We start from the raw sequence: 11,168 nt of genomic DNA, 5'->3' as shown, positions 1-11,168 counted from the left end.
AACTACAGCCCGAAGGCCAGATGCAGCCCCCTGAAATGTTCTATCCAGTCACCGGACATTATTTCTAATTTGATGAATACAATGAGTAGGATACGATACAATGAAACTTCGAAAGAGTTGCCTTAGAAACAGGCTGACAGATGAGCATTTCCTTTCCTTTGGCCCCCTCTTTAAAAAGTTTGCCCATCACTGGTTTAGGGGATTGCCCTGTGATATTTATCCTGTGGCCTTTCCCCCCATCACATTGTCACCTAATAGGAAGCCTCACAGTGAGACCAAATCCAAGATAGAAGATTTTTTGAACAGCGATTTAGATTTTCTCTACAAAGAGAGTAGCTTATGAACAGGGAGAGTGTTTGTAATAAGGGATGGTGGGTAGAGATTGGGATTTCCCTCTTGAGTCTCTTGAAATACTTTTTTAAACTAGATTCTCCCTTCACTGCTTCTTGCTTTTTTTTCAGTATTTACTTACAATATTCTACCATCTCTCTCACATTTGCAAGTGAGTTTATATTTTAAACTGGTGTTGCCGAGCCACATGCTGATAAAGGAAGATTTTAGGTTCATTTGATCTCCTTTTGAGAATCAGAAACCTTATCTTGGGAAGATAATCATAATTTACTCTAATTTGTGATAAAGGAAGAACTCAGCCATTGAGAGAAATTCCATTTATTTCACAGCATCTCAAAGGGCTGAATCGAAATCACTTTGTAGAGTAAAGCACTAGTAAAAGGAAGAGGAGGGAAAGCATTTATTAAGTGCCTCCTATGTGCCAGGCACTGTGCAAAGTGCTTTACAAATATTATCTCATTGGACCTTCACAGCAGCTCTGGGAGGTTGGTGCTATAATTATCCCCATTTTTACAGTTGAGGAAACTGAGGCAGGTAGTGGTCAAGTGATTTGTCTGGAATCACAAAACTAGTATGGGTCTGAGGCCAAATTTGAATTTAAGTCTATTTGACGCCAAGCTCAACAATGCCATACACTTAGCTATTACTATAATTGTTATTTTATACATACTGATCATTTATATCCTAAGAATCTGACATTCAGAAAGAAACAATGAGGAAGAGGAAGCCATAGAGGTCTTTATAAAAACAAGAAGCAGGATTCCAGGCAAACCTAATCATTTTCATTTTTAAAAAACTCTTACTTTCCCTATTGGAATCAATACTTTGTATTGGTTCCAAGGGAGAAGAATGGTAAGAGATAGACAATGGAGGTTAAGTGACTTGCCCAGGGTCACACAGCTAGGAAGTGTCGCATTTGAACCCAGGACCTCCTATCTTTGGGCCTGGCTCTCCACCCACTGAACCACCCAGCTGCCCCCAAACCTAACCATTTTCAAGATTGCCTTTTGAATCTTAACAAAATCTACTGAATGTTTCTATGTGAAGATGAATTAATGAACTAAAATCTAGTTTTCTTTGCCCCCCAAAAATAATGGAGATGAATTATGATATCAAATAGTAAGACAAGAACTTCCCAGATTTGAAGTCTTTGGTCTTGGAGATCAAAGTGATTCAATTTAACTTTTCTACAGCAGAATTCTGAGTAAAAGGAAATTGATAAATTTCACAAGATATTAGGATGAATGGCTCCATCTGTTCCTACAACATTCCCCATATTTCTAAACCTTCTTAGCGTCATAGGACACGTTGGGAGAAGAATTTGAGAAGTTACATTCTGGTGATTCGATTACATTTGATTCTTTATCTGGCTTCCCTTTGTGAGAATTCAATAAAAAGCTAACATAACCAAAGGGACACTTGCCTTTCAGGGCGCTAAAGAAGTCCTTTGGCTCCCTCTGGTGTTGAATTAGAGAATTACAGCCATTTGCCTCTACCGTCGATTACCTGTACCCTTTGCTCATCAAATCTTAGGATTCCGAGCAGAAATAAAGCCTTCAAGATCATCTAATCCAACTCCCCTCCCCCATTTTAATAGATGATGAAATTGACGATACTCAGTCAGAAAACGATAATCAATCAATAACCAAATAAGCATTTATTAAGCTCTTAATAAACACGTTAGACACCAAATATACAAAAATGAAAAAAAAAAAATGAACCAATCCCTGCCCTGAGGGATCTTACTTTCTATCCATGGAGACATAGTATATACCAACCAAACACACATTCATTTGACTGGAAGAGGCCCTGTCTTTTAGTGGGGAGTGGATCAGATAAAGCTTCATAGTGAGAAGGTAGTGCTTTAAGAGAGTACTGAGCGAAGTCAGGATCTCCAAGAGATGGAGAGGATGAGGGCGGACATTCTAGGCATGGGGGAATGGCCAATGCAAATGCACATAGGCGGGAGATGAAGGATATGAGAAATAATAGAAAGATTATTTTAGCTGGGCTGTAGAATACATGAAGAGGAATAACATTTAAGACAGAACGACTTAAAAGGGTTCTTCTTGTATTTCAGAATTTCATTTCAGAATCTATCTATCTATATATATATCTGATAAAAGCAAATGTGGTTAAATGATTAAAACATACATGTATATTTATATATGTATACAATAATGTATCTCATTTAAAACGCTAAACAAAATAATTATATAAAATAAAACTATAAAACTATAAAAATTATATAAAATATAAAAACTATATAAAATAAAACTAGCAATTACTTCTTGATTTAGAAAGTGATAAAAATGATTTAAACTGCTTGTTTAGCCATACTATTTGCTATATACAGTCACAGAATAATTTTAGAATTGGGAGAGAACTCAAAAGCTATCTAGTCTAACCTAGACCCAAATAGGAGTCCCTTTTATGACATCCTGGCAATGTGCCTCTGTTCATTGTCCTCTCTAATGATGGAAAGGGCAGCTAGGTGGCCCAGTGGATATGGTGCTAGGTTTGGAGTCAGGAAGACTCATCTTCTTGAGTTCAAATCTGGCTTCAGATAAGTACAAGCTATGTGACCCTGGGCAAGTCATTTAACCCTGCCTGTCTCACTTTCCTCATCTAGAAAATGTGCTAGAGAAGGAAATAGAAAAGCATTATAGTATCTTTGCCAGAAAAACCTCAAATGGGGTCACAGAGTCAGGCAGGACTGAACAACAATAAAAGTATTATGGAACCTACTGAGGCTGCCCATATTACTTTAGGATGACTCAAATTTTTATAAAGAATTTCCTTATACCGACCCTAAATTTACTTCTCTGAAACTAACCAAGAAAAGATGCTTATGTCTTCATTCTTTAGGACCAAGCAGAATAAGGTAATCTGCTTCTTCCACAGATTCTTAAAGACAGCTATCATGAACCCTGTAAATGGTCTCTTTAGTCCAGATCTTGGGGCTTTAAAAAGATCAAAGGATCATAATCTGCCATTGTCTTTAACTCCCTCAACAATTCTATTACCCTTCTCTAGGAATGCTCATAAAATGTTGCTCCAACACAGGAACATAATACTTCTAGTGCGATTTTACCAGGGCAAAGTACAGCGGTATTGTTACTTTTGTTGTAGCCAGGAGCACAAGATTTAGAGTCAGAGGACCTAGGTTCAAATCCCAGCTTGGTTTTTACCACCTGTGTGACTATATACAATTGGACTTTAGTTTCCTTATCTGTAAAATGAGTGGGTGGCAGCAAAGGTTCCCTTTGGCTGCAAGTCTCTAATTCTATACTTTCTCACTCTGGATCTTGTCTAAGATTAGACAAGGAGTTCTGAGTTGAAATGACCATTTCCCTGGAGTTCAGAAATCTCAGAATGAGTCATTAGCCTAAGAATCACAGGATTTTAGAATAGGAAGAGAACAAGTGTTTATTAAGTAGCTTGTATGTACCAGGTATGTGCTAAGTGCTCTATAAATATTATTTCATTTGATATCATTTGATCCTTACAAATGTAAACTCTACAAGTGCTATTATGATCTTGTTTTTATGGATTTTTGGCTTGCTCAAGATTGTAAGTATCTGAAGCTAGTTTTGATGTCTAATAGACATTTTAAACTCAATATATCTAAAACAGAACTCATTATCTCTCCCTATAAAACCCTCTTCCTCTTCTACCTTCCCTTTTACTGTAGGGTGCAACATCATCCTCCCAATTTCTTGAGCTCACAATCTATGAGTCATCCTGGATTCCTCACTATCTCTCACTCAAGCTATTAGCCAAGGTCTGCTGATTTTACCTTTGCAACCTATCTGTATTCGCCCCCTTTTCTCCCCTGACTGCCACCATTCTAGAGCAGATCTTCATTGATTCACACCTTGGTTACTGCAATAGCTTGCTGGTGGGTCTGCTGGCTTCAAGACCCTCCCCACTCTAATCTATTCTACATTCAGTCACTAAAATGATTTTCCTATAATACATATCTAATCATAGCACCCTTTTCACCCCACTCAGTAAAAGTTAGCAGCTTCCTATTGCCTCCAAGAGCAAAATACAAAATCTTCCATCAACATTCAAATCTCTTCATAAACTAGCCCCCTTCTACCTCTCCAGGCTTCTTCCATCTTACTCCCCAAACAAGTACTCTTTGAATCAGTGACCTTAGCCTCTTGGCTGTGCCAACAAAGACATTCCATCTCTTAGCTCCTGGCATTTCCTCTGACTGTCCTCTTTCTGCTTTGACTATTGACCTCCCTGACTTCCTTTAAGTCCCAATAAATTCCCACCTTCTCTAGGAAACCTTCCTAAACTTCTCTTAATTCCATCATTTCCCCTCTTTTAATTATTTCATATATATATACATATATATATACATACAGTTAGATAGATAGGTAGGGAGAGAGAGAGAGAGAGAGAGAGAGAGAGAGAGAGAGAGAGAGAGAGAGCTTGCTCTNAGAGAGAGAGAGAGAGAGAGAGAGAGAGAGAGAGAGAGAGAGAGAGATAGCTTGCTCTGCGTATATTTGTTTTGATGTTTTCTCCTTTATTAGATTGTAAGCTCCTTAAGGGCAGAGACAGGCCTCTCTCTTTTAGTTTCTTTAGCCTTTAGCATAATGCCTGGCATATAGTGGGCACTTAATGTTTATTGGTTGATTAATTGATTCTATACCCAGTGATCTCTTCACTGTCCTACCTAGTTACCACTGGAAGGAACCCAGAAGCCATCTAGTACAGTTTGTATATAGCTAGAAGAATTCTCTCCATAGCTCCATAGCCTAATCATGAGGGGAAATCATTACCTTCCAAGACAGCCATTCTTCTTTCAGATACTTTTAATTGGTAGCCGTTTATCCTGATATCAAACATGAATTTGCTTTATTCAAATGACCATCCATTCCTCCTAGTTCTGCTTTTTGAGGTCAGGTAGAATAAGAGAAAAGAAACCAACCAGGAGAGAAGCCATGGCTTAAAATGGTTTTAATTGAAGCTCAGTTGCAGGTAAGAGGTAACGAGGTTCATCTCAACTAAGGAAAGAATCCACTTTATTTATCATGTGGGCATATAGTAAGCTTCACCAATAGAGTCCCCTCAGACAGAATCAGGATTAACCAAGGAAGATCTTTATCACTTTGTATATCAATCTTGTGTTTAAAATTAATTAATTAGTTTGTTACATAAAAATTCTCACATCTCTCTCTCTCTCTCACACACACAAAAGATGTCTTCCTTATTTCTGTTTTGATCAGTTCTTTCTCTGAAGGTGGACATACACATATCATTATTCAAACAATATTTCTGTTGCTGCATATGCTATTCTCTTGATTCTGCTTGTTTCAATATTCATAATTTCATGTAGGTCCTTCCATTTAAAAAATATGACCCTCCTTGTCATTTCTTACAGTGCAGTATTCCATCACAATCATATGCCATAACTTGTTTAGCCATTTCCCAATTGATGGGCATCCCCTCAATTTCCAATTTGTCACCAACAATAATGGAGCTGCTATAAATATTTTAGAACATATAGGTTCATACAGTATTGGTGGAATTGCAAACTGATCCAACCATTTTGGAGAGCAATTTGGAATTATGACTAAAGAGTTATAAAACTGTGCACACCCTTAGACCCAGATATTGCCATGTCTATTTCCCAAGAAGATTAGGATAAAAAGGGAAAGAACCTAGATGTTCCAAAATTTATAACTCTTTGGGAACTCTTCTTCTCCCCCTCCTCCCCTTCCTCCTTCCTCTCCTCCTCTTCTTCCTCCTCCTTCTCATCCTCTTTCTTACTCCTGAGTTCAAATCTGACCTCACACACTTACTAACTGTGATCCTAGGCAAGTTACTTAAGTCTGTCTTTAAAATGAGTTGGAGAAGGAAATGGCAAACCACAATAGTATCTTTGCCAATAGAATCCCAAATGGGGTCACAAAGGATTGAACATGACTGAAGAACAATTAAATTGTAAACTCTTTGAGGGCAGTGACTGTCTTTCTTTTTATTAATCATTTCCCCAATGCTTCGTATAGTTCCTGGTATGTAGTAAACAATCAATATTTATTGGATCATGGTTTGGCAAGGTGATTGGCAATAGAACAAGGGATCAAGGGATTTGAGAATAGAAGATAGTATAGGAATGAAACCGTTCATGGAGGCATCTGAGACAGGGAAGAGAGGAAAGGGTAGCCAGTGTTTCCTATATGGCTGGGTGATTGGGATAGGGGGTAGGATGTGAAAGAATGAGTTGAAAAATTAAAAATGCAATTAGATGACGATAACAGACAAAGTTTGTTTCTATTAATGTCAGCCAACATATTTTTCTACTTCTCCTAACATCAATCAAAATGATTTTGTGACTGTAGTGAAAATCCCAAATTTTGGAGTATTTAAAAATGAATGCAAGTTTTCAAGAGCAGTAACTTATAAATGTAGCCGCTAGGGGACACTGTGGCCATGAGCCAGTTCCCTGAGTCAGGCCCCCTAAAGCTCACTGGCTGTCACTCATCTTATGACGCTGCTCCCCTGTGTTAAGGTTCTGACATTCGGTTCAGACTATGTGTGAGCATCTACCAATCAGCTCACTCAGCTTATCCCTCCAGCCACTAGCCATTACTTTTCTTCCCTTCAAGATGTCAATCAAAATACCCATATACCAGCATCATTATCCCAGTAAGAAGTTTAATTAGGATAATAGATAGTAAGAGCAGAAGCATTATTTTCATGTGGAACGTGGACTATTCATTCCATTTGATCTCTGACCTCCACCACCTACCCCCTTTTTACAAATGTGAGTATTCCAGAAGCCCCAAGAATGAATTCTACCCCCCAAAAGGTAGAAACACCTTCTCTCTTCTCTCCTCTTTTTTGGCTTCCCTTTCCTTTTCCTCTTTCGTTCCCTTTCTTCCCTTCCTCTGGCATGGAGATGAGGTGGAGAATCTGGAAATTTAGTCTTTGTGTTTGATGTCTCTCTCCTCTAAAAGAAGAGGGAGGAGGACGAATAATTATATAGTCAACTCACTCCTAATCTGGAAAGTGTTAGAGATTCCTCAGTGAGTCACTTGTTTTCTGCTTCATGGGCAAACAGGTCATTAGGATGCTAACCAACTCCACAGTTTCAGAATCCTCATTCTCCAGGATGAGCTATTTCATTGTGCCTTCATCTGTCTCTACAATACAAGTGTGGAAAATATCCTAGAGAGTAACACCATGGGAAACAGCCTGATCATCAGGAACAGAAACGGCCTCCGGGGCCACCGTGTCCCTTCAAAGCCTTCTTTTTCACCTTCAAAGACTCAGGGCAACATGTACAAAATCACTATCCCCCCACAAGTTTGTCAGCTGAGTTGAACTCTGGTTCTAGGAGGTGTCATCAATTGTGTGGTTTCTCTTGCATCTGGCTCTAGCTGGGGAGAATCCACTAACTTACCAACATATAAATATGTTTATGATGATAATATATCAAATACATGATATAATACAAGTAAATGGTCATAAAGTGGACGATGAAAAATGAACAATAAGCCTGTAGGTCACGCTGAGACAAAACATTTGGAGGTCCTAGACAAAGTTTGAAAGCTACCCCAACACCTCCTCCCATCTCTGCCCACCCCTTCACACACACACACACACACACACACACACACACACACACACACACACACACATAGCTTTAGTGGCCTTTGGAGGATCTGAGCCTTTACAAGAGTGCATGTGATTTGAAAAGATAAATCATTTTGTGCCAAAGAGAATAAACATTTCTGGCCAATGAGAGCCTAATCTTCCTTCAGGCACGGGCATTGTGGGTATGTCTACAAGCTGGCTTTGGCTTTCAGTTCAGAGTCTACCTAGGTATTGGGACTGTTTACCAAATCCCCTTAGAGGGTAGTAAAGAAAAAACCTTTTATTTGGTTGCTGAATTGGAACTATGGGTACATACAAAGATTACAAACAGACCAGATCTTTCCTTCTTTTTTCTTACTATCCACAAAGTATAAAAATGCCTCTGAAGGGCTTCTCCCCACTGGCTAGCCCAGGAGCCCATGGCTGAGCAGGCGAGCCTGTCTCTGGGATAAGGCTGCCTTCTGTCTGAATCTTCTTTTGTTTCAAGTAGAGCCTTAGGAGATCTCAAAAAGCCAGAAGTCCAATGGCCAAGCTTGGGAAGGGGCCAAAAAGTGACTTGCCTGGCAGTGGATCAGCCCAGAGGATAGACCCCATCCTGAAAAACTGAGCAACTTGTCCATCTGGAAGTTGTCCAGCTATGTAATATCTGGAAGTAAACTTGGTCTTAGGAGGAAGGCTGTTAGCAGTCCCTTTAGATAAGTCCATTCTCCCTAGAGTCTGAGGTATAATGGAAGAGGATGTCCCAGTTTGGGTGGGGGTGGGAACTGGTGTTGTTTTTATCATTTGGTTATTGATATATCTTTTTAGCAAATTTCCCTTGTTAAAAGCTAATTGATATTAACTGGCTATATCAGTGATTCTCAAAGTGGGCGCCACCGCCCCCTTGTGGGTGCTGCAGCAATCCAGGAGGGCGGTGATGGCCACAGGTGCATTTATCTTTCTTATTAATCACTATTAAAATTTTTAAAAAATTAATTTCCAGGGGGCTAAGTAATACTTTTTCTGGAAAGGGGGCGGGAGGCCAAAAAAGTTTGGGAACCACTAAACTATATGATATTGGGGCACATTTATCATTGGTGACTGAAATTGGAGGAACATGTAATGGGAAATAGGGTGAACCTTAGAAGTGGAGATATTGCCAGCTGAGCTTAGAATACTCAGCCTAGTACATTTGTATCTTGGGAGAGTCTCACTCCACTGGAATTAAAAATAAACCATTTGAAAAACCATCTCTCAATGCATCCTTTCCCTTGCTATATATGTCCTAGGGCCAATGGTGCCAAACTCAAAGAGGAGGTCATAGATTGACTTAGAAAAACAGAAAAAATAACATTATATTTTATTGTGCTTTTATTTTGGTAAATATTTCCCAATTATATTTTAATCTGGTTTTGCCTTCCTGGGATGTTACTCTAGAGCAGCGATGAGCAAACTTTTTAAAGAGGGGGCCAAAGGAAAGGAAATGCTCATCTGTCAGTCTGTTTCTAAGGCAACTCTTTTGAAGTTTCATTGTATTATATCCTTCTCATTGTATTGATCAGATTGGGAATAATGTTGTGCTCCCCCACCCCAAACTGGCCCACGGGCCATAGTTTGCCCATCACTGCAGTCTAGAGTGTTTTGAAGGCAGCATGAGGCTTGCTGACTGGGCATTTTGTATATTTTGTCTTAGATGACTGCCATTTCTTGCTTACCGCTAGTCTTAGAGGTTTGTGGGATGTTCAGGAAGGACTAGCACCTCTGGTGTGAGTCCTTTTCAGGGCTGTTCATCTATCTTTGGGTCTACACATCCCCTAGTTCTCACCTGTGGCTCCAAGAAGCTGTAGCATGTGTAGCAGCTACACCCTGGTAAACTGTCTCAGCAGGCAGGTAAACTAGGTCAAGGGTAACCAAAAATCCTCAAATCCATCCATGAGCTAAGGGAGGGTGTCTACTCCAGGTATATGAAGACTTCCCTGGTAGAAGAGGCAGAAGAGAACAATTTGTCTCAACAGTTATAAAGGAAAGAGAAGCAGGTATTATGGGGTGTCTAGAGCTTGGTTATACATGGAAGACATCAAGGTCATCCACTGCATCCTGAGTCATCACCAGTCCTCCTGACTTTTATCTTGCCAATGAACTTTAATGACTCTGGTGAGAGGGAGGCTGACAACTTCATGCAATTCTGCCTCACTTATATCCTATTTATTTGAGTCAAAAGATGTCATCAGTGATGCCATTTTTGTCTTAAGTGCAAAGGACAATAACCAACCAGCTCCTACTCTTGGACTTGGGGCTATGCAATAGTACATCATAAAAATTTTTAGGCAATAAGACTTGCAAGTTTTATTGATAGGGGGAAGTTCCAGGGGAGAAATTCTCCCTATCAAACAGATCATTAGCTCTTCTGGAACTTATAGTCTTAGTTACCTTGGAGGAGCTATGAGATAAAATGCCTTGTACAAAATGATATAGCCTATACATATCAGAAGCCATTATTGAACTCAGGTCTATCTGAACTCTAAGGTTGGCTCTCCAATCACTACTCTCTGTTGTTTCTTATCATAAAATTAAGTGTTAAATGTGACAAAAGAATCAATTAGATGGTTCATTGGATCTCTGTAGCTATGACTTGTTGGATGTGTCCATTACTAAAAAAAATCTTATTGGAAGAGAGGAAAAAGAGCCCCCAAATAAAATCCATGTTAAATCACTTGATTTTTTCCTTCCTCCTTTCCTTCTTTCCTTCCTTCCTTCCTTCCTTTTTCTTTCTTTCTTTCTTTCTTTCTTTCTTTCTTTCTTTCTTTCTTTCTTTTTGTCTTCATTCCTTCCTACCTTCCTTCCTTCCTTCCTTCCTTCCTTCCTTCCTTCCTTCCTTCCTTCCTTCCTTCCTTCCTTCCTTTCTTTCTTCCTTCCTTCCTTCATTTCTCTCTCTCTTTCTTTTTTCTTTTTTCTTTTTTCTTTATTTTGACAAGAAAACTTTGATCAAATATAATGGCCATTGCTGGTTCTGGGTGGCTGAAGTTAAAACACAAGTCCTTGTTCTTTGTTAAGAAGTTGTTAACAAAGTGGACTAGTTCTGTCAGCCTGTTATTGTATACTATCACATGTGTGAGGAAGGAAACACGATGTGCTTGAAGTTTGTTGAAAAATGAAATGGTTGTGTAGAAATTGTGTGAAATAGAGGTGGGACCAAGATGATAGGGCAGCAGAAATCAATA

This window comes from Gracilinanus agilis, chromosome 5 (genome assembly GCF_016433145.1).
Source record: "Gracilinanus agilis isolate LMUSP501 chromosome 5, AgileGrace, whole genome shotgun sequence".
NCBI classification, from domain to species: domain Eukaryota; kingdom Metazoa; phylum Chordata; class Mammalia; order Didelphimorphia; family Didelphidae; genus Gracilinanus; species Gracilinanus agilis.
This window is presented reverse-complemented; position numbering follows the sequence as displayed.